The sequence below is a fragment of the Peromyscus leucopus genome, chromosome 8a (assembly GCF_004664715.2).
Source record: "Peromyscus leucopus breed LL Stock chromosome 8a, UCI_PerLeu_2.1, whole genome shotgun sequence".
Classification (NCBI taxonomy): domain Eukaryota; kingdom Metazoa; phylum Chordata; class Mammalia; order Rodentia; family Cricetidae; genus Peromyscus; species Peromyscus leucopus.
Window position 1 is genome coordinate 28,339,801 of NC_051085.1, and position 26,049 is coordinate 28,365,849.

Sequence of the window (26,049 nt, forward strand, 5' to 3'; positions counted from 1 at the left end):
CCAGTGTCAGACAAGGGTCTTCCCTGGGGAATTCAGAGTCCAGCAGGGATGACAGACACATGAGCAAGTCATCAGGCCACGTGGGATAAGAGATGCAGGAGAGGTACAGGAAGGATGCAGCAGAAGGTGTTGTAGAATATTATTTTAAGGGTGTTACTTTGTTTATGTTGCATTTGTTTAACTCTGTGAAGCTGTGTTACTGTGCCTGTCTAAAACACCTGATGGTCTAATAAAGAACTAAACGAACAATAGCGAGGCAGGAAAAAGGACAGGTGGGCCTGGCAAGCAGAGAGAATATATAGAAGGAGAAATCTGGTAGAAGAAGGAAAAGAAGTAGCTGGAGAAGAAGGAAGCCTCCAGGAACAGCTACTCAGCTACATAGCAAGCCACAAAGTAAGAGTAAGATTTACAGAAGTAAGAGATGGGGGAAAGCCCAGAGGCAAAAGACAGAGGGGTTAATTTAAGTTAAGGAAAGCTGGTTAGAAACAAGTCAAGCTAAGCCCAGGTATTCAAAATTAAGAATAAGCCTCCGTGTGTGATTTATTTAGGAGCTAGGTGGCGGCCCCCACAAAAGAGTCAAAATAAGCAACAATAGAAGAGGTCATTCCCTTAGGAAGTCAAGAAAGGAGTTATAAGCTTATAATGTCAAGTCAAGGCTCATTCTTCACACTCTACAGCAAACAGATGCTACTGTGGGACAGTAACAATACCCATGTTGAACTAAAGATGAACCAATGAAATAAAATTAAACTATCACTAAGACTACCAAAAAGAGCAAAAGCAAAGACTGCTAAGCCACTGTACAATACTCTGTGGTGTGATGCTGCAAAGTGGGATTTTATAGAATAAAATGAAAACAAGAAATGGTCTCAGTGTTCATGTATCCTCCATGGCCTCGAACAGACAGGGATGCTGAAGCTCTCACACTGGAGTAACCGTCTGGAGCACACAGTCAACAACGGCAGATCTAACCAAGCTAGGTTCTGATCCTGAGTCATACTCCCAATTCTTTGCCCTCCAGCATGCCCCAGCGGGCTGAGGAAGGAAAGAAAGTGGAAATGAGTCTCTACTATAACCTAATGCCAGAAACAACAAACAAAACAAAACCCAGCTGCAATATGAGAAGTGCAAATCTCAAGCACTTCCCATCCTAGGCCAACTTCTGTACCTGTGAAAAAGCCAGTACCTTCCCAAAGACATCCCATCACTGAAAAGTTATCTACTCAGGCTAAAGAGATGGCAGAGGGCTGGGGTTCCATTCCCAGGACCTACAAGGCAGTTCACAGTTGTAATTCCAGTTCCCGGGGACCCAGCAACCTTTTCCGCTGCACTTACATACATAACAGGCAAAACGCTCATAAGCATAAAACACATTTTTTTTAATTATCTACTCTTTCAATCTGAAAGAGCATTAAACATATACTCAGTTTAATATTCTCATGCTGCCATTTACCTAAGTCTATAAAATGAAGGTATCAGCCACTAAAATCTTAACAGGATTGTGGTTGGGATCAATAGAAAATTATTATGATAGCTGCCAGTAAAGTACAAACACTAAAGGAATGCAGAACACTATTAAACAAAATTTTCAATGATCAGAATCTTCAGCTAGCCTTTTTTTCCTCTAAAATGGTTGAATGCACCCTACATTAACTTCATTTTTAAAGAAAAGATAATAAAATACAATAATCTCCCTACCAATCTGATATATCTACTCCTTTCTCAACATGAAAAATGAAAACTATTTCTCCAACCTAACACCCCTCCTGAAATCTCGCTTCAATCCTTTCTCATCCCACTTTGAAAATAGACACCCCTGGGGGCTGAGGAGAGGACTGAGTCAATGACGTGTCTGCCTTGCAAACAGGAGGATCTGAGAGCTCTGACCCACAGCAGTGTAGTGCATCTGTAACCCTAGCAACGTGGGGACGGGGCAAAGGGAAGATGGGCAGCTCACTGACACACAGCTTACCCAATCAATGAGCTCTAGGTTCAAAGAGAGACCCTGTCTTGAAAAAGAAGATAGAGAGCAACTGAGAAACACACTCCATGTCAACTTCTAGCCTCAACAGGCATACACATGCACAGACACCCACATGCACATGTTCACACATTCACACAAAGCACGTAGAATATTCCTTTACACACAAAACACAAAACTAGCTAATAAAGAGGCCATACGGTTCAATGGGTAACAGTACTTGCTCCCAAGCCTGACAACCTAAATTCAATGCCTGGGACTCACTTGGGGGAAGGGGAAGAAGAGAGAGAGAACCAGGTCCCAAAAGTTGTTCTCTGACCCTCAAACTCATGCCTCTGCCATGCATACACAACGTAAACAAGTTATAGAATAAAAAGCAAATTATTCTTTTAAATTTAGTTTTGATTTGGGGGGGATGCAAGGGCAGAGGGCAGATGCAAGGAGACAGGGAGATAGTGGGATCAGAATGCATGACATGAAATCCACAAGAGTCAATAAAAGTTTAAAAAAGAAACACACACACACACACACACACACACACACACACACACACACAGCCTGAGCATTTATTGCTTCTGTTGAGGAACTATGAAGCTGCAACATAATGGGCAGTGCCAAGCTTTCAGTCCAGCACAGCCTGGGGAGTGCAGCCCCATGAGTGACTCAGTCTACCCCCCACCCCACCCCACCCCACCCCGGCACTTCCGCTGACATCTACTCTGGAAACCTGGCCTACTCCCAGGCATGGCTTTACTAGCATCCTAACTGGGGGCTGCAGTTCTGCTCATGTGTTTCTGTAACTTCAGCACTCAAACGTCAAACTGAGGGAGACAATCCTAACCATGAGGCCTAATGCATTCAATCCAAATGCCTTTCTGTCCAGCACAACACACAACTATGCACCATCACACCTGCACACAGCTCCTTACTTTTGCCTGTGAGATCTTGATTTGAGTTTTCTATATTGGGGTTGGCTACAATCTGTTCATCCCAGGAGGAACTGCTTGTGTGCTGAAAGCATCTGAGGCTACAGACCTTTGCGCAAGAACTGTCAGCAGGGAGAGGAGGGTGCTTGGTATGCAACTGCGCTAAGAGAGAAGAAGCTATAACGGAGGCACAAACAATTTAACAGTAACCCACTTATGAGGGAAGAATGACTTCCAAAGTGACCTTGAAGGATAAGGAGCTAGCTTCCTGGACCAACCATAAGTGGGCGTAAGTACATTCCAGACTCTGGGAACAGCAGGGAAGGGCAGAGGACCATTAAAGATAAACGCGCTGTGGAGAATGGCGAGTACCTCATCTGCCTGGAACACAGGGTGGGGAGCAGAGATGGGGAAACGGAAGCAACAGCCAAACAATGTGTGATCAGTACTGAACTCAGATGGTTTCACTCAATCCTGCAGGCAATGGAAAATAACATTAACTCTGTATCTCTGGAAGACTACTTTGGCAGCCATTTGAGAACAAATGATACAATGAAAGGAAGCTGGATAAAATTATTCTCCAATGATCCAAGAGACTAAGACAGGAGCAACGAAAGAACAAATAAAGAGGCGGAGTCCACAGCTGTTTAAAACGGACAGGACTCACTAGTAAGCTAGACTGTGGGAGTAAAGGAGAGCAGGGTTCCTAGGCTGCTGAAGTCAGAAGAAAATAAGAGCACCGCTGGCCTAGAGACTTCCATAAAGACCAGGAAATAAGGACAAAGGAGTCAAAAGCTACTCGGATGGGATGTGGACTGAAGTGTCTACCTGATACCCAGCTGGAAAATGGAAAGACTGACTGATGATGGAATGACAGAGGCTGGGTTTCCGTATGAAGATCTGGCACTAGGTATTTGGTGTCAGAGTGGATGGAGATCCTGGCCATAGAAGGCAAGGAAAATACTCATGATCGATTTCCAGGCAGCAACAGCAGGGAACTTCAAGGGAACAGCATGAGAGGGATGCCAAGAGGGATGCTGGGGAAGTGTCCAGACACACACAGGGACCCACAAGGGTTAAGAAGTGCTAGGAGACTGTGGTGTGGGAGATCCCACTCACCTCTGAAGGCTAACAATGAAGAAAAGGGAGGGAAAGAGAAACTAGCAAACACTTCATTGCTGGGGGAAGATGATGACACACTCCACTTTAACTTTAAAAGCACTTAGAGAAAAGAAAACCTCTAAGTTTTGGAAAAGGGGGGATTTGGGGGAAAATACTGTCCATGTCTTCTAATCAATGACAATTCCATCAGAATGTATGTAAATAAACAGGAGGCTCAAAACCACTCAAGTTAAACAATTTCCACTGAGGAGACATTGTTTTGTTCTGTTTTTGACATTTTCAATAACTTCCTGTGTAATCTTCATCTTCTGATATATCAACTTGATTTGTAAATCAGTACTTATTAAACTACAAAGAGGAATATAAGCAACTGAGTGTCAATGTGCTTATCTGGATAAAGGCAGAGAACTTAAAACTGTAAAGTTTGAGGAGGGGAGATTTGTTTTTATCCCAGTGTGTGCCAAAGGCTTGACTGTACTTTTTTTTTTTTCCAAAACAGAAAAACTCAAACTGTAATTCCTATTCTGAAACTGTGAGGCCTGTGTCTAATAAAAGGTCAGTTCAAAAGACAAACCAGTGAAGACCACCACCACCAGCAGCACCCCATAAGAACATGGAAGGATATAAAACAACACTCCTTTTATAGAGCTGAACCCTGTCCAGGGTGGGCTTTAAGACATTCTGACAGTGCACACAAATACTATCTCTGGAATGGGACCAAACGGCACAGCTGCAAGACATCCTCCACTACCGCTGTAACGACTCAGTCGCAGCTCTGCCTTCAGAAGACCATCTAGGAAAGGCAGGAGCAGGGCTATTTTCCCCTACAAACTGCTTAGTGGAACTGTGCTCTTCTGACCCAAACTTCAGGGGAAAAACTAACATACACTGTACATTTTTTTTTAACTTATAATGAAACATGTGAAAACTGGAGAAAAGTCCTCATCTGAACCAAATCTAAGCTTAAATACATAAACATACATTTGCAAACTACAGCCCACCACCATCATCATCATGACAAACAGGAAATTTGGATCTACAGTGGCAGAACTTTTCAAACTTCTATGAAGTAATAATAATAAAATAACCAAGTAATTTGTATTCACATTAAGGATATTTATTGTGAACTTCATATGCTATGTGGCTAGTTCATGACGGCTAGAATGAGAAAAGGCATCTTGGAGTCACTGTAGCAACCCCAACGCTGGAGAGCCGGCTCAGGCAGCCCAATGGACGCCTCAGGACATGACACCTTCACTCCCACAGCAACAGCTTTCTCCTACTGGACTATCTCATCCACAGGCAACAGGAAAACCAACACCTGCATCTCAACAACCAACAGTAAACGAAAACAAACACACAAAGAAATCAACCTTCCCAAACTTCACTGCACAGACTTCAAAACCTACCATTTAAATACGCACCAGGTGCAATTAACCGCAAGTGTGCGAGTCTCTCGCTTCAGGAAGTTATAGAGAACACAAAACTGCCGACCTTCTCTGACAATAACCATTCTGAACAACAAGAAAACCCACAATAGAAGGAAAGAAGCAATTATCAATAAACCGGCTTGGAATGCTACCTACCACTATCAAAACACTGAACTAAAGCCCGTGCCAAAACACACACACACACACACACACACACACACACACACACACACACACACACACACATTCTGGTTCTAAAGCCAAAGGGGAAGGGTGTCTTAGCCTCCCTTTCAGATACATTGCTATTGTTTTAAAGTAAATCAAACCGTTTTCGCATCGTAGTAACCCTGTCAACGTTGGAACAAACTCCTCCACATTACAAGCACTCCCATTTGTACTTCAAAATCTCTGCAAGTATTATAAAATTCTTTTTATATTATAATAAAATGAGGCTCAGCGAAATTAAATAACTTCCTTTAACAGCACAGAATTCAAATCCCTCATCAGTCCTGGATTCCCACAGCTCGGCTTCCGGCTTTAGTTCAGCATCCTGACAACTGTGTGCAAAGATGAACCTTAGTCTGTTCCGAGTAAGGCACTTGAACACTGCACTGGGATCCTTGTGTAACTCCAGCAGACTTTAAACTCCAACAGTCTAACCATACGCAGCTCCTCATCCCTACCATTCACATTTGCATACACAAGTTTCCACACCTAGAAGGACTGACTGAATTATTTCTACTCTAATAAATTTTCTCAAAAACATGTTTAAATATATAAAATAAGTTACAAAACATGGAGGAAAAAACCACCACCTGGATCTTCCTATCTTCCAGACGCACACATACATGATGGACACTCGTGGCATTTCACGTTAAAGCAATGACAATGACTTGGAGACACCACAAGTTAGACACAAGGCTTTCCCTGTCCACCTGCACAACAACTCTAAAATTATTTCAAGAAAGCATGTCCACATGCCAGGCATGGTAGCACGCAGTCTGAATCCCAACACTGGGTTACAGAGGCACACAGATCTCTGTGACTTCCAAGCCAGTCTGGTCTACATAACACATTCCAGGCCAGCCAGGGCTACACAGTCAGACACTGGCTAAGGTGGGGAGAAAAAGTAGAAGCCATGATACTGCTGAGACACAGTCTGTTGTATCCAGTGATAACAACCCTTGTGCTAGCTGCTTTCCATGCCGGACAGTCTGAGCCACAGGGGGCCTCTTCAGGCACACATCACTGCAGGTGCTGCTGCTGAGACTATGCTGGCCCATGCTGATCCTGTGCACAGTGTGAGAGAGCCCTCCAGCCCCAGCAGTGGATCCAGTGTTTTCAAAGTACAGCTTGCAAGCAGATGGGAAGGGAGATGTTGCAGGAACTACAGGACATTCTTACTGAGCACTACCGGGACCTACAGAGAAAGAAAGCCCTTCTACTCAGCCTTATGGAGCATATGAGCTCTGGACCTGTGGTGCCCATCACCAGGAAAGGATACAGAGGGGTCCACATCTCTACAGCCATGACAGGACACACTGACTCAACTGAGACAACCCTGGTGGGGTCGGGGGGGTTGGGGGGATGAAGAAGACTTCGGTGTTTACATCATCCTTGCCAGCTAGTGGACAGGACCAGAAGATCCCGCTGTGGCTCTAAAGCAGCAAGATGGTGAAATGGGCAGCCAGTGGGGACCACACTCCCCAGCCTAAGGATTTGAACTGCAGTGTCCACCCGAGACAAACTACCTCTGTCAACAAGAACACAAGCCCACACACACCCTTTCCATCACCCAAACCACCCTTTTCTCCACTCTAACCCCAGTGAGTTTAAGCGCCAACTTTATGTCTTTCTGTATCCTAAGCCAGCACAAGATTGGATCATACCCTGCTATACAAAAGTGGGACACTGTAAAAGACAACCTCACCTGCCCTAAAGGAAAACACATTAAAATCCTCAGCTTAGGAAGAACAAACAAAAAGCTTCGTCTACAAACACATACACCAGACACCCCAAACAATTCTGAGTTCCATTATTCTACCTACTGTCTCCTAGGGTAAACTCACAGTCCAGATCCCATTTTCCAACTGACAAAACCACCAGATTTTAAGAGTTTGAGGAGAAAAAGTACTGCGGATTAGAATCGTGAATGGAAGAAATCTGAATGCAACTCTGAAAAACAAAGGTTGGGTTGTCACAGTAGCATCCAAGAACTATGGGAATGGCCTTGCAAAGTGAAAAGCAAGATGCACAAGATGTTCCGGGAGAGCTGGGGAGTGGACGGTGGCAAGCAAAGCCGTGACTTGAACGGTCGCTGGATCTGAGTTACACATAAAGATAAGTCAGCAGTAACACTGTATGCAAGGCTGGTTCAACAAAGGACAACCGATAAATAAATCATATTAATAGAAACGAGGGGAGAGGAACGTGCAGGGTCATTTCAAGACAGGAAAAAAACAAACCAAGACTTGAAAAGTCCAAAAGACTTGTGCCAGGCATGGTGGTTCATGTCTTTAAGTCCAGCACTCGGGAGGCAGAGGCAGGCAGAAGATCTCTGAGTTTGAGGCCAGCCTGGTCTATATGTGAGTCCCAGGACAAGGACAGACAGAGCTATAGACAGAGACCCTAAATGAAAAAAAGAAAGAGAAGAGGAAGAGAAGGAGAGGAGGAAAGAAGAAAGAGAGACAGAGAGGTAGGGAAGCAGGCAGGCAGGCAGGCAAGTAAGCAACAAGCAAGCAGAGAAAAGTCAACACCTTTCCATCATAAACAGAGACCAAAATAGGCACATCGAGACACCTCAGCACAGTGAAGAACATCAACCAGAGTCTACCCTTCGACATGTACTCAGTGGAAAGACAAACAGCCTTTTTGTCAGAGTCAGGAGGAAGAGGGTCTGTCTAGCCACTTTCTACTCAACGCTGTCCCAAAGTTCAAGCCAGAGTAATCAGACAAGAAAAGGGGAGGCACTAGGCTTTTAAGAACAATAAAAATCACCTAATAGGAAAGGAGTTAAATTATCTCTATTGACAGATGATACAAACTCATACTTTAGAAAACTCTAAAGAACATTTTTAGGATAATGAACGAGCCAGTTCAGCAATGATTAATAAATAATATCAGTTGTACTTCTACACAATGAACAACCCAAAATGAAAATGTTTCCACTCAGTTTCAAAAATAATAAAATGTAGAGGAATAACCTTAACTGAGGAAGTAGAAGATTCACATACTAAAAACTGAAAAACACTGGAAGACGACATGTCAGCAGATTCAAAGAATCAGTGGTCCTGAAATGGTGGCCAGTACTGATCTATAGATACCATAATACATCAAAAAGCAAGCTGTTTTTTGTCAAAATGACAAGATAATCCTAAAATTCCTGTAGAATTGTAAGAGAACGAAATAGCTAAACTAATATTGAACCAGAAAACAAAAGTGAGTCCCATTTTAAAATTTTAACACTATGTTAATCAAACTATTATAGCCCTGGAATAGAAAAGGCATACAGAACAATGGAAGAGAACGGATAATCCAGAAGCAAGGACAAGTCTACTGATGAGGAACAAATTCTTGAAACAAATGGTATGGGGACACTGGATATTTACATGACAAAAAATAAACTGGAACTCTTATCTCACACTATGAACAATTAAATATATAAACACCTAATGTAGGAGTAAATCTATACAGCTTTTAGAAAGAGACAAGTGTAAATCTTCATTATTTTTCTGACTTAAATATGAAATATTGCCTTTTCCAAAGGCAACATATGAAAAGAAAGAAAAGCAAAAGCAAACAGATGAATTGGACCTCACCAAAAATATGTAAGTAACTGTAACTAAAAAAAAATCACTAGGAACGAAATACAATAAACGACTCAATAATTGGAAATATTTGCAAACCTTGTATGTGATATGGGTCTTCTATAAAGAACACATAAAGCAACTTGAAAATGAACTCAGAAGCTGGTGAAGTCTTGAAGAGACATTTCTCAGAATATTTACAAATGACCAATCATGACATGAAAGAACATCTGACATCACTCATTATAAAACCAAAATCACGTCGTGATAGTTCTTCACACCCACTGGGATGACTGTTTTAAGAAAGAAGGAAAATGAAAAATCATGTGACAAGATAGGTATGATCACATAATCCTAGCCCCTGGAAGCCTGGGCCAGGAGCTGAAGACCTGCCTGGAGTATACAATAAAACTATGTCTGAAACACAAACCTGCGTGTGTGTGTGTGTGTGTGTGTGTGTGTGTGTGTGTACGTACACAAGAACACACATACAAAGTGTTCGTAAGGATCTGGAGAAATAAGAGGCTGAATTCTCTGCTGATGGAAAGTGGTAAAGCAGGCTCAGGGACATTAGGAAGAGTGGGAATGCCTGTTTTAAAATGTACAGGGTTTCTTCTGGGGAAGAGAAAAATGTTTTAAGGTCCCACAACATCTTGGCTATAGTATAAAATACAGTGTAGAAACAATCGGAAGGAAACATTATGGTGATAATGTGTTCCCCAAAATATTGTGCACCCTAATAAACTTATCTGGGGTCAGAGAACAGAACAGCCACTAGATATGGAGGCCAGAAAATGGTGGCACTCACACCTTTAATCCTAGCCTTCTGGAGGCAGAGATCCATCCGGATCTCTGTGAGTTCAAAGCCACACTGGAAACAGCCAGGCATGGTGACTCACGCCTTTAATCCCAGGAAGTGATGGCAGAAAGCAGAGATATATAAGGCATGAAAACCAGGAACTAGAGCTGGTTAAGCTTTTAGGCTTTTAGCAGCAGTTCAGCTGAGATCCATTTGGATGAGGACTCAGGCTTCCAGTCTGAGGAAACAGGATCAGCTGAGGAATTGGCGAGGTGAGGAAGCTATGGCTTGTTCTGCTTCTCTGATCTTTCAGCGTTCACCCCAATATCTGGCTCCCGGTTTGTTTTTATTAATAAGACCTGTTAAGATTCATGTTACAAACCAGGATTGAAGTGGACAGGCAGTAGATCCAAGGGAAACACAAATGAAAAGCCATGGAACAGGCACAAACAGAAAAGGTAGTTATACTATGGAGTTGAGATTGGATTTTTTTTTAAACTTCTGAGAAATTAATCCTTAAACTTTAAATTCATCTACTGATGTTTTAAATAGAGGACAGAGAAGTAACTATAAACTAATCCACGCCAAGAACAGGATAGAAAACATGACATTAGTACTTTTTAGAGAGGAAATCAAGAATATAAATGGTAATTTAGGAATCATCTCAAATGTAAAAACTATTTCTTCTATCTGCGACTACTATTAATTAATTTTGCACCTGATATCCAAACAGATGACTATTCCAAAAAAGCCTCTTTCAAGCAGGCTTTGGGAAGATGTTCCATGACTGGGGTGGCACAGGGAGACATTCTAGGAGCTAGAAAGATGTAAGTGTATCAACAACAGAGTTCAGAGTGCTCTGAAGAACTAAACACCACAGATGGAGTCTACTTCCTCAAGTAGTCACAAAATTATCTACAGGCGTCTGATGAGAAAGTATCACAAGAAACCTCAATAGCAAAGTTAATGTAACAAAAAACACTGACTACAAACAACCGAAAAGTTTAAGGATAAAAAAATGACAAGTGGGGGGCCCAATATCAGAGCATCCATTAAGCATTTATTTATTCACCAAATATTGACTGTGAGCTCTGTTCGGACAACTGTGAACCCAGATGTGGTAACCGCCTGAGGCAGACGTACTGACTCTCTATCTCTTCTGAACCACTGCTTACTCTCTTCCACCGACTCCACCATTCTTTCCCCCCATGGAGTTACAGACGCCACAAAGCTGTGTGTTTAAAGTTTTTAGGAAAGATTAGTGTGAGTAGCTGGGACTTCTGTTCCCTCTCCCTCAAAGAGAACGATGCCTTTGTAATTTCAAGTTTGAAAGTTGCTTAAACGACTGTGGAATAGGATGGGTTAGTAGAGAAAAACGAGCTGGTTAAAGAACATTGAGGAGCACTCCTGGGCCTGTCAGAGAATGTGAGGTGACTAACAGACCCTAAGGACCCCGAAGTTAGACCAGGACCAGCGGACTACCAAAAAGATGTTCGAGCTTCAAAACTGCTAAAATGCACGTGGAACCACAAAAGACCCCATAGCCAAATAATCCTAAACAAACAAACAAAAACAATACTACAAGGCTTACCATTCCAGATTTCAAGATGTATTATAGGAACAGAGTAATGAAATACAATATGACAGCACAACAAAAACAGACACATAGGCCAATGGAACAAAACAGAAGACCCAAACATGAACACACGTAACTCCAGCCATTACTACTCAACAAAGATGCCAAAAACATATGCTAGAGAAAACAAAGCATCTTCAACAACTGGCTTGGAAAAACAAGATGTCCTGTTGTTACTTTTGCTCTTTTGGGGGACCCATTACCCAGATCCCAAATAAATCAGACATGATGGCTTACTTACTTAATAACGTCCAGCCTTAGCTTGGCTTGTTGCTTGCCAGCTTTCCTTAACTTATCTTGTCTACTTTTTTTTTTTTTTTTTTTTTTGCCTCTGGGCTTTTCCTTTTCTATTCCTGTATACCTTTCTTTGTTTCTGACTCCCTGGCTGGCTGTGTAGCTGGGTGGCTGGCCCCTGGAGTCCTCCTCTTTCTCTGGCTACCTCCTTTTTTTTCTCCCAGATTTCTCTTTCTATTTATTCTCTCTGCCTGCCAGCCTCGCCTATCCTTTCTCCTGCCTTGCTTTTGACCGTTCCGTTCTTTATTAGACCTCAGGTGTTTTAGACAAAGTAATACAGCTTCACAGAGTTAAACAAATGAAACATAAACAAAAGTAACACACCTTGAAAATATTCTACAACAATGTTCACATGTACAACAGTGAAATTATACTCCCATCTATCACCTTGCTTTTACAAAAACTACTCCAAAGGGATCAAAGACCTAAATGTGAAACACTGAATGTGCTAGAAGAAAATATAGGCAGTATCCTCCATGATATAGGTGTAGGAAAGGACTTTCTGAGTAAGACTCCATTTGCCTAAGAACTAAGGTCAACAACTTACAAGTGAGGCTTCATGAAACTAAATACTTCTGCACAACCAAAAAAACAATTAGCCAAGTGATGGGGAAGCCTACAGAATGGGAGAGAATCTTTGCCAGATACACACCTGACAGGAAGTTAATATCCAGAATGAATATATATGTACATATATACATACATATATACATACATACATACATACATACACACACTAACATACCAAAAAGACAATTGACTGACCCATTCAAAAACAGACTTGGGAACTGAGCAAAGTGTCGCAGGATATTTTATCACAATGTGAATCCTAAGATTACATTATTTACTGGAAAAACCTGTTTTGGTGTGGCTCAGCACTAGCACACACCTTTAATCCAGGAGCTTTCTGCTAGAATATTATAAACAAGATTAAATAAAATCAACCACAGGTCAAGAGGCGGAGCAAACAACCAGTCGATAGGAAGTGAACATAGGATTATTAAGAAAAAATAGGGAGACTCACAGGAAGTAGAAGGGATGACACTGAGTTTGAGGAGTTGAGACAATAGGAGAGGGGAGAGGTTTCTGGAATGTTGGCAGAAGAGGAAGGTCAGCTAGATGCTTTCTCTGCCTCTCCAAGCTAGCAAGCTTTCACCCAAGTGTCTTTACTGGTAAAATCAAATGGTCGAGATTTTGTTAAAAACACCAACAGAGTCTGCAAACATAATCAAAATAATAAAAATGGCTAAGAAATAACGCAAAAAATGTTCATCCCTAACAATTACAGAAATGAAAATATAAACAACTTTGAGATTTTACCTTACCTAGTCAGAACGGCAAAAGATCAACAAAACTAACAACAAATGCTAGAGAAGACGTGCAAAAAGGGAGCCCTCATTCACTATTGATGGGGCTGCAAACTACCCCAGCCACTCTGAAAATCAGTGTGAAGAATCCCAAAGGCTAAAAATAAATTACCATATGACCCAGACATACCACTCCTTGGCAAAGGATTCAACATCTTACTCTGCTGGGGTCCAGCCTCAGCTCAGATTCAGGTCCTGAGATCTGGAAGGGGCGTTGGTGCAAGGAAGAAATCTGACCACCTCAAGAAATCAGGACTGTACTCAAGTGGCCCTGAATAGCTCAAGCCATCTTTATTTATACCTTAACAGGGTTTTTTTCTACCAGGCTTACATGGACAGCTTTATTATTGGCTCCTTTTTTTGACTTTTAAGAAATACAATGTATTTTAAGAAACACATCATAATCATTATAAAATCTCCCATTGTTCCCCTTTATGCTTCCCCAAATACACTTTCCCACCCCTGCGTAACCTTCTTCTAGACACAGAGGTCAGCATTTTTGCAGCGTAACGGAACATGGAGCCAGACACATCCTGCTCTGCAGCACTTATATCAGCTGGCGGCTACTGTGGTTACAAAGTTAAAAAGTAATGGACATGGGCACACTGCTTTAAGGACAATATTCAAACCCAATTCTTTTATGTCTGCAAGATACGCTTTTATACAGTTCCCTCTTCTACAAGAGGGTCCCATGTTCCGCATCCTACTGAATCATATTTCTTCTACCAATATGAGCTCCTGTGTATGGTAAGGATGGATCTCTTCATCCCATACTTTACATGGCATTTTTCCCCCACTGGATCATACTAGATCCTATCATTGATTCTCTATGCTTGGTGTCCAGGGAACTTACTCTCAACAGTTGGCACTAAGTATATTCCTGAGGTATTTTTCTCTATTGTGTTTGCACAACTTACTCTCCTTTCCAGAACTGTGAGAAACAGTTAATGTTCCAAGTGTTGTTTTCTCATATGTACCTAACTGTCTCTATTGGGTCAGAAAAGTTCCCAGGATTAGTTAGGAGTTGCAGTTAGTAATTCTAAATAAGAGAATTGAGAAACATTAGCCCCCTTTTTTTCTTAGGGGAAAATATTTAAGAAAAGAATTTCTCAGGAAAATTACAGCTACTGCATGTGACTGACAAAAACAAAAACAAAACCCGCCCAAAGAATCAACAATAGAATGAGAGAGAAAAGATCCCACAAGCTGCACAAATTTTGCAGATTCCTATGCTGTCCCACAGTCTACTGGTCCTTGTCAAGTGAGACTCTGTTTCCACAAGTGCCTTGCCCCAAGGAAACCCACTGGACAGGTAGTCATGTGCTGATCTGAGACTAAGCTGCACGGCTCCCAACACTACCCCACAGATACCTGCTCAGCTACGTCCAATACAGCTCTGTTCGCAATAGCTAGAATATGGAAATAACCCAAATGCCCTTCAACTGGCAAATGTTTAATGAAGATGTGGATATGGTGATGGAGCACCATTAGGGTTATGGAGTACTATTCAGCTATAAAGAAGATGAAATCTGTAGTTATGTGTAGTTTTCACCCTTAATCAAAAAAATTGTCTTTGTAATAGACAAGGGCTGAGAAAAACAGAACTGACCAAAATGCTGAGTTGTGGAGCCCAGACCAAGTGATCCATCTACAACACAGCTCCTGCACCTAAAGCTCAGGGATCACTGAAGAAGAGAAGAGGAAAGACTATCAAAGGAACAGGAAGTTTGTTGTAAGACTGTGTCTCAAGAAATGTCAGAGATGCTACACTTATGAAGTCTCACCAACATGGCTGCTAAACATGACCCAAACAGGGAAAACACCAATAGACATGCTATCACTGTGGAAAAGTGCAGCAGGCCTCAACCCTGGACTAAGAGCTACTGGCAACTAAGGAATAGTGAGAGCAGAAGAAAAATTATGAGGTCTGCTCCATATTTCCTGAAGAAGAACTAGAAAAGAGAGTAATGAAATCTGTTCAGAGTTTCACCGTTCTAATAAAACCTATTCTTTTGGTTTTTCAAGAGACCAGAATTAAAAACAAAATAACTTTCCAATACTAGGACTAGTGTTTCACTGAATACCAACACTAAAAGTCAACCATGAAAAAACTCACCTTTGCGTCAGTTCTAAAGTAGATAAACTCAACAAATATTCAATTAGCAGAATGGTAAGAAGAATGTGATCAACCAGATGCAAGAGGGGAAAAAAGATAATGATCAAATAACTGAGCAGTAAAGCCATTCATGAAACGGTTATCAAAGGAGGAAGGGTAAGGGAGTTGGAGGCAAGTGAATACATTCATATTTAGATTGGATACCAATAAAACAGAGATAGACCGTAAGTGGGGGTAGACTGAAATCAAACAAATATTCAATTAGTCTACACTGACAGGAAAAGAAGAAAAAATAGATGAGAAATAGAGAACAAATGTCAAGATAGTACCCACCCACATTAATAATTAAACATAAATTCTCTAAAGGCACCAATGAAAAGGCAGAGAGTGTTGGGCTGAATGAAAGACAAGACTCAACTTTGTTATGTACTTTAAACGCAGAGGCCAAGGCACCACTGACCCAGGGCAAAGCCGAAGTGTGGCTCCAGGTAACGGAAGCTGCCAGCTGCTGAGCCACAGAAATCAGCACCAAGATCAGCCACAAGGTCCAGAGAGTCGTCAGGAGGAAGTTGCACAATAGGACCTTACTTCAAGGCAAAACGTTCTGATTACATTATCGAGATGGTAGCCAAAAAATAAAGTCAGAAACAAATGACAAAAAAAAAAAAAGTTTCTAGAGAACGCCACAATTCAGTTCACCAGATGGCTTCGTGGAGTATTAGCTAGGCTCAGCTCTGCTACAAAAGAACACTCTGACGTCTTCTGACAGCAGCGTCTCTGTAGCTACGTGCCTTCCAGGAGATGAGAGAAAACCCGAGGCTGTAGCTCCTTCCCTAGCCATTTCTAGCACTAGACCTGAAAAAAAGATCCCAGGGTTTCTGCAAGTCAAAGGAGCAGAAATGTCAACAATGACACCTCTGAGGGAGCCAGCACTCTATGAAGAAGCTACAGATATTAAGTCAGAACCAGATGTTCTCACTGAGGAAGACCTCAGCTTTGTGTAGGAGAATCCCTAATGTCGGAGAAAACCCCTACAGTGACCCTTACATAGATTTCTTCTTGCCCCTCTACTGAGAAATTTATCAACCACCTGCACATTCTGGTACTCATTCAATTCAATAGCAGCCAGACAGGATTCACAGCCAAGCAACTGGATGCACAGAGGGCCAGTATATGAACAGAACATCTATGACGCTTTGTGCCTTTTCCACCCTTATTTCCACCTCCTTCATCTACCACATAGTTCTAACATGTTGAACACAGACACAAAATGCAACAGAAATCATAGGGAGGGCTAAGATTACCTGGATATATCAACTGGATATATACTAATTTAACAATTTAAGGCAAAGCCTTTATGTATAGTTCATGTTTCACACATGAATAGGAGGCTCTTCTAAGCACCTCTCGATCTTTTGCTTTCCTTTATAAACCTTAATTCTAACAGTACAGTGTTTCTTTCCCGACTTCTAAACTATCTGCATTCTGAAAACAATAACATCATGTGTTATCTGAACTTTCAAGCCATCCTAAAAATGTCTATGTATGTACTTCTCTCTGCAAGACTTTTAAACCTTAAAATCATGGCCCAAACACTTAATGACATTTTATGTGTTCTGTAAATTACTAGAAAGTAAAAACAATATGAAGACACATATATGCTTAATGTGTTCTCTTTCCTTTACTCTTCTTTGGAAAATCTATTCTTTGTAAAAGAAAAGCATGAAAAATATTTTAATACTTTGAGAAAACTGTGAAAAGTTCACAACCATGGCTATAATTTGTTTCTCTTAGATCTAAACACACACACACACACACACACACACACACACACACACACACACACGAGGGGGGGTGCTTCAGAAAACTACTTGAGCAGAAATCTGAGGCAACCCTAAATGATACATACTTCCTGGAAGTTCCAATGAGGGAGAAAGATCATAAACCCCTTTAGCCTAACTAGCCTGGACCTGGTATGTAATGGGTAGGTAAAGGAACATTGGATGGATTTATAAGCATATAACTCATGAAGTAACAGCTGCTACTAAGCCCCCACTCTAAAGAAAGCAAAGGCAGGCTCAGCACAGACTCCATTCCTGCCTCTCCATGGAGGCTGTGTCGTGCTTCCTCTGGATGTCTACCACAGACATTACCACTCCCCAAGGCTTATTACCAGGCTCTTGTGAACTCAGCAGCTCAGACTTCTTCCCCACAGTGAGTGTCCTCAGCCTGGCATATGGTAAAACTGGACACAAATGTGTCATAATAGAGAGCAACAAATACCAAAGTCAACTCTCCAATTTATAGTTCCCAAACTTCCTATCATTTCTCTGTAGGAATTTACTACTAGGGTTTGACTGTTGTCATCTTTAAAGTATGTAACATGAAAACAAAAGAATCAGTGAAAATTCAAATAACACCAAGGCTACTTGATAACAACTTCAAGGAATATTATTTTTATATTTATCTAAAATTATACACAAGTCATGTATGTACTGGTATGTGTCTGGCTGGTTGTGTATGCGCATATGTATGTGTCTTAAAGGAAATTTAAGTCACTTGAACTGGTAATGCACCCCACAAGAACCATAAACTCAGAAAAACTCCAGCAAGAGAAACCTATTTCAAATGGTTGGTCAGGGTAGTCCAAGTGACTTCCAAGAGTACACAGACTGTGGATGTAGCTATCGGTTGTCTCCCAGGGGTTGAGGGTGGGCCCCTATTACTGAAAACACCACACACTAGGACACCAGACTAGGATGATTCCAACTACATCTGACCTACAAGCCTCCTTCCTGAAGTGTGGCTATGCAAGCTGCCAAGGGAAGAAAGCAATAATACTCCCTCTGTGCCGTCTTCCACTTGCCCTCTGCAGCCCTCAGACACTCCAACTCCAGCCACATCAACTTCTTCAACACAAAATGCATCTCCATGCTTCCATGCCTATGAATGCAGACCTTCATTTTAGGTCTAAACTGTCCAATTCCCATGTCTACTCTTAAAAGCAAACAAACCAACAAAAATCCAACATAACCTTCCAGATCTAATTTTAAAAACAGGCAATACTATGACTAAATCCAGCAACACCTCTGTTACTGATTTTTTAAGTCACAGAATATCCAGAATGACACTTGGGCCTGAGGGGAACCCAATACTTAATTGTGAGTTTATGGTACATATACAAATAACAAAAGCCATGAAAAAGAGATCTAGATGACAAGCCACGCCAGCCAAACCAACCACTAGCAGAATAAAATCAGGATGTCAGAATGTGATCTAAAATGGGTGAAGAAGTATAGCATGACTCCTTTTCACAGTGACCCTGAGATACAGCACGGCACTTCAAGCCAATCCTCGGACAGAAGCAGACAGGACTCACCCGAAGTTGAGTGCTGCTCTCACTCACCTCCTCATCCATCCTATGAACCACACAACCAATGGCCTACGTACTGGGATGGGGCCATGAAAAGGGGCAGGGAAGACCTAACAATGGTACTCACTGCTGGCCTGGGAGAGAAGGCAAAAGAACCAGAAGAACGCACAGACCTGGGTTCTGTGAGGCAAGATATTCCCTCCAGATGCAGCAGATCAAATGAGACTGCAAGAGTTGTCCTGGACAAAGTAAGGGCTAGTATGTGTGTACACAGGTGTATGTGCATGTACATGTACGCACACACACACACACACACACACACACACACACACACAGTGGGGAGCACTCATAATAAACAACATAATCAACTCAGCAACTTCACCTAACTTCCCCTTTGTCCTACTTGCCTAAACCTTTCCTCCCTCCGTGGTCAAGCCTAATCTGATGATTACATATTCCAGTAGTATAGGTACAGTAATAATCTGGAACCATCTCACATCTCCCATATACTTCTTCACCCAATCTTTTCCTGTTCCCCTCTATTCTCCTTGGTAACTTCAGTTTAACTATACTAGAATATACTAAACTGCAGTTTTAACTGGATAAGGAAATCTGTTCTTCCGGTTCTGTATTCTTGCTGTAGCCTATGGAAAATAAGGAAGTTCAGGTCACTTTTTCTCTTCCATGGACCACTGGCCTCAGAATCTATAAATTCCCTTAAGTGATTGACTTTCACTTAGACCCCAAGTTAGAGAAGAACACCCATATAAAGAAAAAGTGGGGTTTGTCATGGAGTTGATTCTAACAGGACCTGCCTATACCGACTACCTATTTAAGAGAAACAGATGGAATAACATGGCACAGAGCTCGAAACCACATCAAACCTGCATAGCTGCTGCCCAGACAGACACAAACACTGCTAACCCCCAGGACCTCTTGTCCAGATAACAAGAGTCAGGTCACAAATAGAATCAGCAAATCAACACTCCAGGCCCAGTGAAGGCTGTGTGACCAGATCTCTATTTCAATGGTTCCTTAACAGCTATAATGGACCTACTATATATACTTTCTATGATCTCAGAAAACATCCAGATTGATAGCCTATCCCTTTCTGGCCACACGTGTAATCAATTAACATACACACTTGCTACTAAATACAAACTTTCAAATGAGTTAATATTTCCAAATATGAGCTCTACCACTATAACAATCTGCAGAGCACAGACTGTTTTTTTTACTGCCCTGTTCTGCTAAAAGGACAGCAAGTTTAAAAAGAAAATGCTGTTGCGTTAATCCATATATGCATACCTACAAACAAAAGACTAGAAATGCTTAAGCAAACTGCTAACTGCTAATTCCAGAAATATGGGCACTGGGAAATCTTGTTTTATTTGTATTTTTCTGTTCAAGTTTTATACATAGTATGTGTTGCTACTGCAATAAGAAAAAATGTAGGACCAGATCCACAGATCCGGGTACTTGTCACTAAATCTGGTGACCCGAGTTCAATACCCAGGTCCAATGTGGTGGAAGAGATCCAACTCCACAAACTGTCCTCTGACCTACAGATACACACACAAATAAATAAATTAAATGTAATAAAAATATAAAGTCCTTGAAGATATACAGGGGTTTCTCCCTTTATTTTCCTCCGTCTAAGAGTTTTAAAGGCAGTAAAAATAGTAAATCCCAGCAAGTTATACTAAACTGGCACTGAACTGTGTGCAGGTTTACCTCAGAACAGAGGTGCATTCACAATGTGCTTCCTGAGCTGGCAGGCAAGCAATCTGTAGGACTCTGAAGACCCAAGGCTTTCAGATACTGTTACACCAGGGGACTTTTAAAAGGTCTGATTTCAACTGGATTCAAAAGAATGAAAGGAATTTCCTGCATTTTATCAGGGCAATTTCCCAACAGATTTTTGCTTCCAATTCTTCTGAATACAAGGTTAAGACCACTTAGCAAATTAGAGTGTATTTCCCACTTAAAATTCTATAAAGAGCACATAAATTCAGATATTGAAAGAGCAACACATATCAACATGAGGCTTAGAGTCCTTCTCCAAAGTCATTTTAACTATGAAGTTGGTTACAGTGCATCAACCATCTATGGGCACATTTAAGTGCAGGAGGGATCATCTGCTTTGGGACCACACAGGAACATGTAGCATACATCTCCCTAAGATCAAGCGAGAGCCGTTCTTTGTTTTGTTAGTGTATGACAAGTGTTATCTAGTTTTCTCTATAACTTCATTCCAATACGAGTCACAATACATGCACAATTTAACGTACACAGAAGGACCACAAAATGGCATCTGTAGAATGTCTCAAAGAGTCACAAAGGCACTTTATCCTAACAAAGAACAATGTTCCCACTAACATACAACAGCGCTGTTGCCTTTGGGAGGGGAAAATGGTAAAACTTTACAAAGCAGAACTAAAAATGCAGAACAACAGTCTATAGAGAAAAATTAAAACTATTAGGGCACAAATTTCCCTCATTGCAACATGGAACAGAGTTTAATTTAAAAAAAAAAAAAACTGAGTAACTGCGAATAAGAAATTTAAAATGAAAAACTGTAACAAAAACTTCAAAACAGAAGAGTTCTCAGTGGAACTATTTTTCCTCATAAGCAGTGTGTGAGGAATCCACTGTGGAGAAGGAAGCTAAAGTCTCCTCTTTCGGCAGCTACTACACTAGACCCCTCCCCCCCCTCCCCTCCCCCTCCCCCACCCCACCCGTCCCAATGAGCATGACTTCCTAGTGCCTACTTCAGGAGCACTCCAGCAAAGCCTCTTTTTACAGATAAGGACACTGAGGCTCAGAGATGTAAAACATCTCAGCCAGCATCAAGGAGACCAGGTTTTTTAATTCCAAAATCCTTCACTTCCCAGTCAGTACACTGACTTTCCAAGACTATGAGGGAGCAATGTTCACATGGATTGAACACATGCCATCTTCAAAAACGGCACAAGGGCTTTCCTAAAACAGCGCGTAAGAATGGAGCTCGAGTATTGCTCAGCTGCGGAAAACAATGGCAGCATGAGGCTTGCAGGCAAACGGATGGAACTAGAGAATGTCATCCTGAGTGAGGGAGCCCAGACTCAGAAAGACAAGCATGGTATGTACTCACTCATAAGTGGATACTGGAGGTAAAGCAGGGGATGATTAGACTACGGCCCACAGTTCCAGAGAAGCTGGGAAACAGGGGGACCCTAGGAGGGATGTATGGATCACCTTGAGAAGGGGAAACAGGAGAACCCCATGAGTAAACTGGTGATGAAGGAGGGCAATAGAGGGGAGGGATGGGGGATGGTCGAGCTGAGGGAGGGATGGAGTGGGAGAGCAATGAGGGGGATGTCTTGATAGAGGGAGACAGTATGGAGTAGGGAGAAATCTGGAGCTGGGGAAAGTCCCAGGAACCCACAAGGATGACCCCAGACTAGACTGCTGGCAATATTAGTGACGGTGCCTGAACTGGCCTATCCTGGTAGTCAGATTGGTGAATACTCTAGCTGTCACCATAGGGCCTTCATCCAGTAACTGATGGAGGCAGATGCAGAGATCCACAGCCATGCATCAGGCTGAGCCCTGGGAGTCCAATCGAGGAGATGGAAGAGGGATTGTATCAGCAAGGGGAGTCAAGATTATGATGGGGAAATCTACAGAGACAATTGAACCAAGCTCAAAGGAACTCACGAACTTTGGACTGACAGCTGTGGAACCTGCATGGGACCGGACTAGACCCTCTGCATACGGAACACAGATGTATAGCTTGGTCTGTTTGAGGGCCCCGGCAGTGTGATCAGGATCTATCTCTGGTGCATGAGCTGGCTTTCTGGATCCCATCGCCTGTGGTTGGACAACTCGCTCACCCTTGATGGGGGGGGGGGAGCGCACGATCTTGGTCCTGCCTCGGCCGAGTGTACCAGGCTTAGCTGTCCCCCAAGGGAAAGCTTGCACTTTTGAAGAAGGGGATGGGGGGCAGGGGGAGAATCTGTGATTGGTATGTAAAATGAATACAAATTTTCTTTAATGGAGCTAGATTAATGACTTTGGAGGTGAAAGAGAAATCAAGATATCCTCAACTCAGTCAACCAACTTGCTAAGAGACTGCTTTAGAAATGAATCAGGAGGGCTGGGGAGAGCTTCAGTGTTAAGCATTTGCCTGCCACACCAAGCATAAGGCCCTGGTTCCAACCCCCAACACCAACGAAAAACAAAAGCAAAGTAAGAAATGCGATGGGGAAAAGTATGAGTGCCAGGAGCAGGACCAGGGAACAAAGGATCTGCCACTCTGCACAGAGGACCACAGCGACAGGATGTAGAATTACTCCACATTTTACCTGCAGTGCGTGTGCTCAGAGATCTTCTTCAGGAGAGGCTGCCCTAAAGAGCACTCTCTTAACTGTAAATAGGCTGATGTGAGTGAGTAAGTTACCAACAAGTAAACTGTTCTCCCTCTAACTGTTTTCCATAACTTACTGGTCAGCCCTACTTCAAATCTTTCCAGAACACTGCTTCTCAATTTCAGTTCTGATGAATCATTTAGGAGTGAAAAACTCGGTGACTCCAATGTTACAGGAAGCAGCTCGAGTTCTTCCACCCAGAATGCCATCTGATCTCCCAGGCTGAATGCTACAGTGGAGCACAGGAAAGCCTCCAGGGCCATACACCGGGTCCTACTCAGAAGGCAGCCAGCAGAGCGCCAGGCATCACCATCACTGCTGGGCTCATAGTCTTTGCATAATCTAAAGACTTCCCTGCCACAGACCTTCCCTCCCGACCTCTGGGTCCCAACTGCCCTCTCGACCTCTCTCAGAGCTTCTTCTGAACAAAGTTATGCTTAGTTGGATAAAAAGAAGTGGGGGCAAAAGGAGAAAATTCAGTATACCTATATTTTCAAGGAATTCTGGGAACCGATCTTATTTTTCTAAGATCCAAGATAGTCATGTAATGATCCCATAGCTATAACAGTAAACTAAGCTGCACTCCAATGAAACATGTATTTTGGCACATTTTAATGACAATTTTTGGGCCATCTTTTACAACACACATTAGAAAATATGAGGAATGGCATGTCTGCCAGCTTGCACCTGTAATACCAGCACTCTGGAAGTGGAAGCAGGAGAATCAGAGTTCCAAATGAGCCTCGGTTATACAACAAGTTCCAGACCAGCCTGGACCATGAGAAGACCCTTTGAGGAAAGAAACAGCAGTGGGGGAGGGGTGCTAATGCCATGGAAAGCAGAGGAAAGGCAGGATCTGAAACAGACCCTAGACTAGATCAGGAGTCCAGAACCCTTCTCAATGATAAACAAACAAACAAATGCATTAACCTACACTTTATAACTATTAAGGAATCTGAGAATCTTTAAACTGATCTAAGTACATGAGAGGTCAGCTTTTTCAAATATATATCCCCCCGCCCCCCGGTGGATATCTGCCAGGACCTCTCATTTGCATGAAGCATTGTTAAATGGTGGTGCTAAACTGTGTTTCTGAATAACCTCCCCCTCCCCCTCACTCTCACCTCAAATGAAGTTCACTTTGCCCACCTAGTTCCCCAGTACACTTCACTGCTGAGCTTCCATTTCTTAGAAAGGCCAACAAAAACGAAAAAGTGGGACAGCCTGGTGTGGTAGCCATGTGTAACCCCAACACTCAGAAAACTGGGGGCAAAGATTGGCCAAATGAAGCTACATAGTAGGGCTGCTTTTTAATGAATGAATAAATAATAGATAGATAGATAGATAGATAGATAGATAGATAGATAGATAGAGATAAAAGATAGTGAGTGCTTTACAAAACTATAGGAATGATGAGAATCTCTCACCAATGTATAGTATCATTTATTAGAGCAGGGCAGGTAGGCTGAATCCTTGCAGGTTCCAGTCAGTACCTGACTGCTACAGGACGTTGGTGGGGCTTTGTGGAAACATATCAGAAAGCTGTGTTTCTGGCTCGTAGAGACCAAATGGTGTAAGCTACTCAAAAAATAAAAGTGAATCACTTTGGGCCTGTCAATCACCTAGACATGGAACCCCTTCAAGAAAGCGGATTCACCTTAAGCCATGCTAAAGAGATGGAGGAATAATTAGTCCTTCACCAAGATGGTATACTTTTCCTTCCCAGCACTCCCAGGGTATTTAGAGCCCCATAGGCATAAAGCTTGGCAAGTTGGCCTGCTTCTCTGCATTACTCCAAAAAGCCAACCTTTCACTTTTCTTCTGGAAGGCTCTTCTAAGCATGCTTCCCTAGCACTGGGCTTCAATCCTTCTCTAGGCTCCCTCCCTAGTGTGGCTCTTTGTCTGCCATGTGACTGACCTCCATGCCAGCCTAACTCAAACAGCATGGCACAGCTTCCTCTTCTCCATCTTCTCCTCCTGGCAGCTGCCCAAGTTTACAGTTTGCTGCCCTGGGGTTTTTCTTTCAAACCCTATTAAAGTTGTCCCCAAACTGCATAGTCTGTTCTTAAACTATTTGACTAACATGACTAAAAGCCCACAGAAGAGACCCTAATTTCACTGATAACAAAGTCATATCAAAGGTCATCAAGTACCTGGGGTACTTGTTCTGAAAAGAAACAGCTACAGCTATTACAACTGAGCCATAAGACAAGATGTACTTCAAGATGTCCATCATGTGCTTCTTCCGGATTCCCTCAAATATAATGTGCAATGGCAACACACAGCCTCTAGGATAATGCTAAATAATACAACTTGTCTTCTAGCAACCTAGTCAGTCTAAGGACCAGAGAACACAACTGGCATGGTGCCTCCACCAGCTGCGCAGCTGGCTCCTCACTAGCTAGACACCTTCTTATGCTGCACCACAACAGAACCTTTGAGACCAAATTCAGACATGCACTCTGTTCTAGAAGAATAATACCATCCAAACAAATGCTACTACCCACCAAGCCATCAAAACACGGCCTCCCGGGGAGAACACAACTCACATTTACCAGCAATGGAGTAGAAAGAGCTCTCAGGACCCACGCCTGCCGTCCAGGTCTGCAATCACTGCTACCACCTTGCTCACTAGCACCACACACTCCAAGGACGCCTGGATTAGGATAAACCCCTTAAGTAGCAGTGCTGACACAATTCAGTCCTAGCGCTTAAGTCAGAGGTGGCCCAGCTCCAGGTCAGGAAATAATGCTACTGACATTAGGACCCAAAGGTAAACACCAACTGCTC

General features: G+C 42.4%; 1 protein-coding gene across 1 annotated transcript in view; it reads right to left on the reverse strand.

The window, feature by feature from the left end:
• The window catches only part of Epb41l2 (erythrocyte membrane protein band 4.1 like 2), a 109,846-nt gene extending 96,125 nt beyond the window's left edge, over positions 1–13,721 (reverse strand). Inside the window, 1 exon segment of the mRNA XM_037200510.1 lies at positions 13,492–13,721. The gene's annotated coding sequence lies outside the window, so the exon portion shown is untranslated.
• Between the last annotated feature and the right edge of the window lie 12,328 nt (positions 13,722–26,049).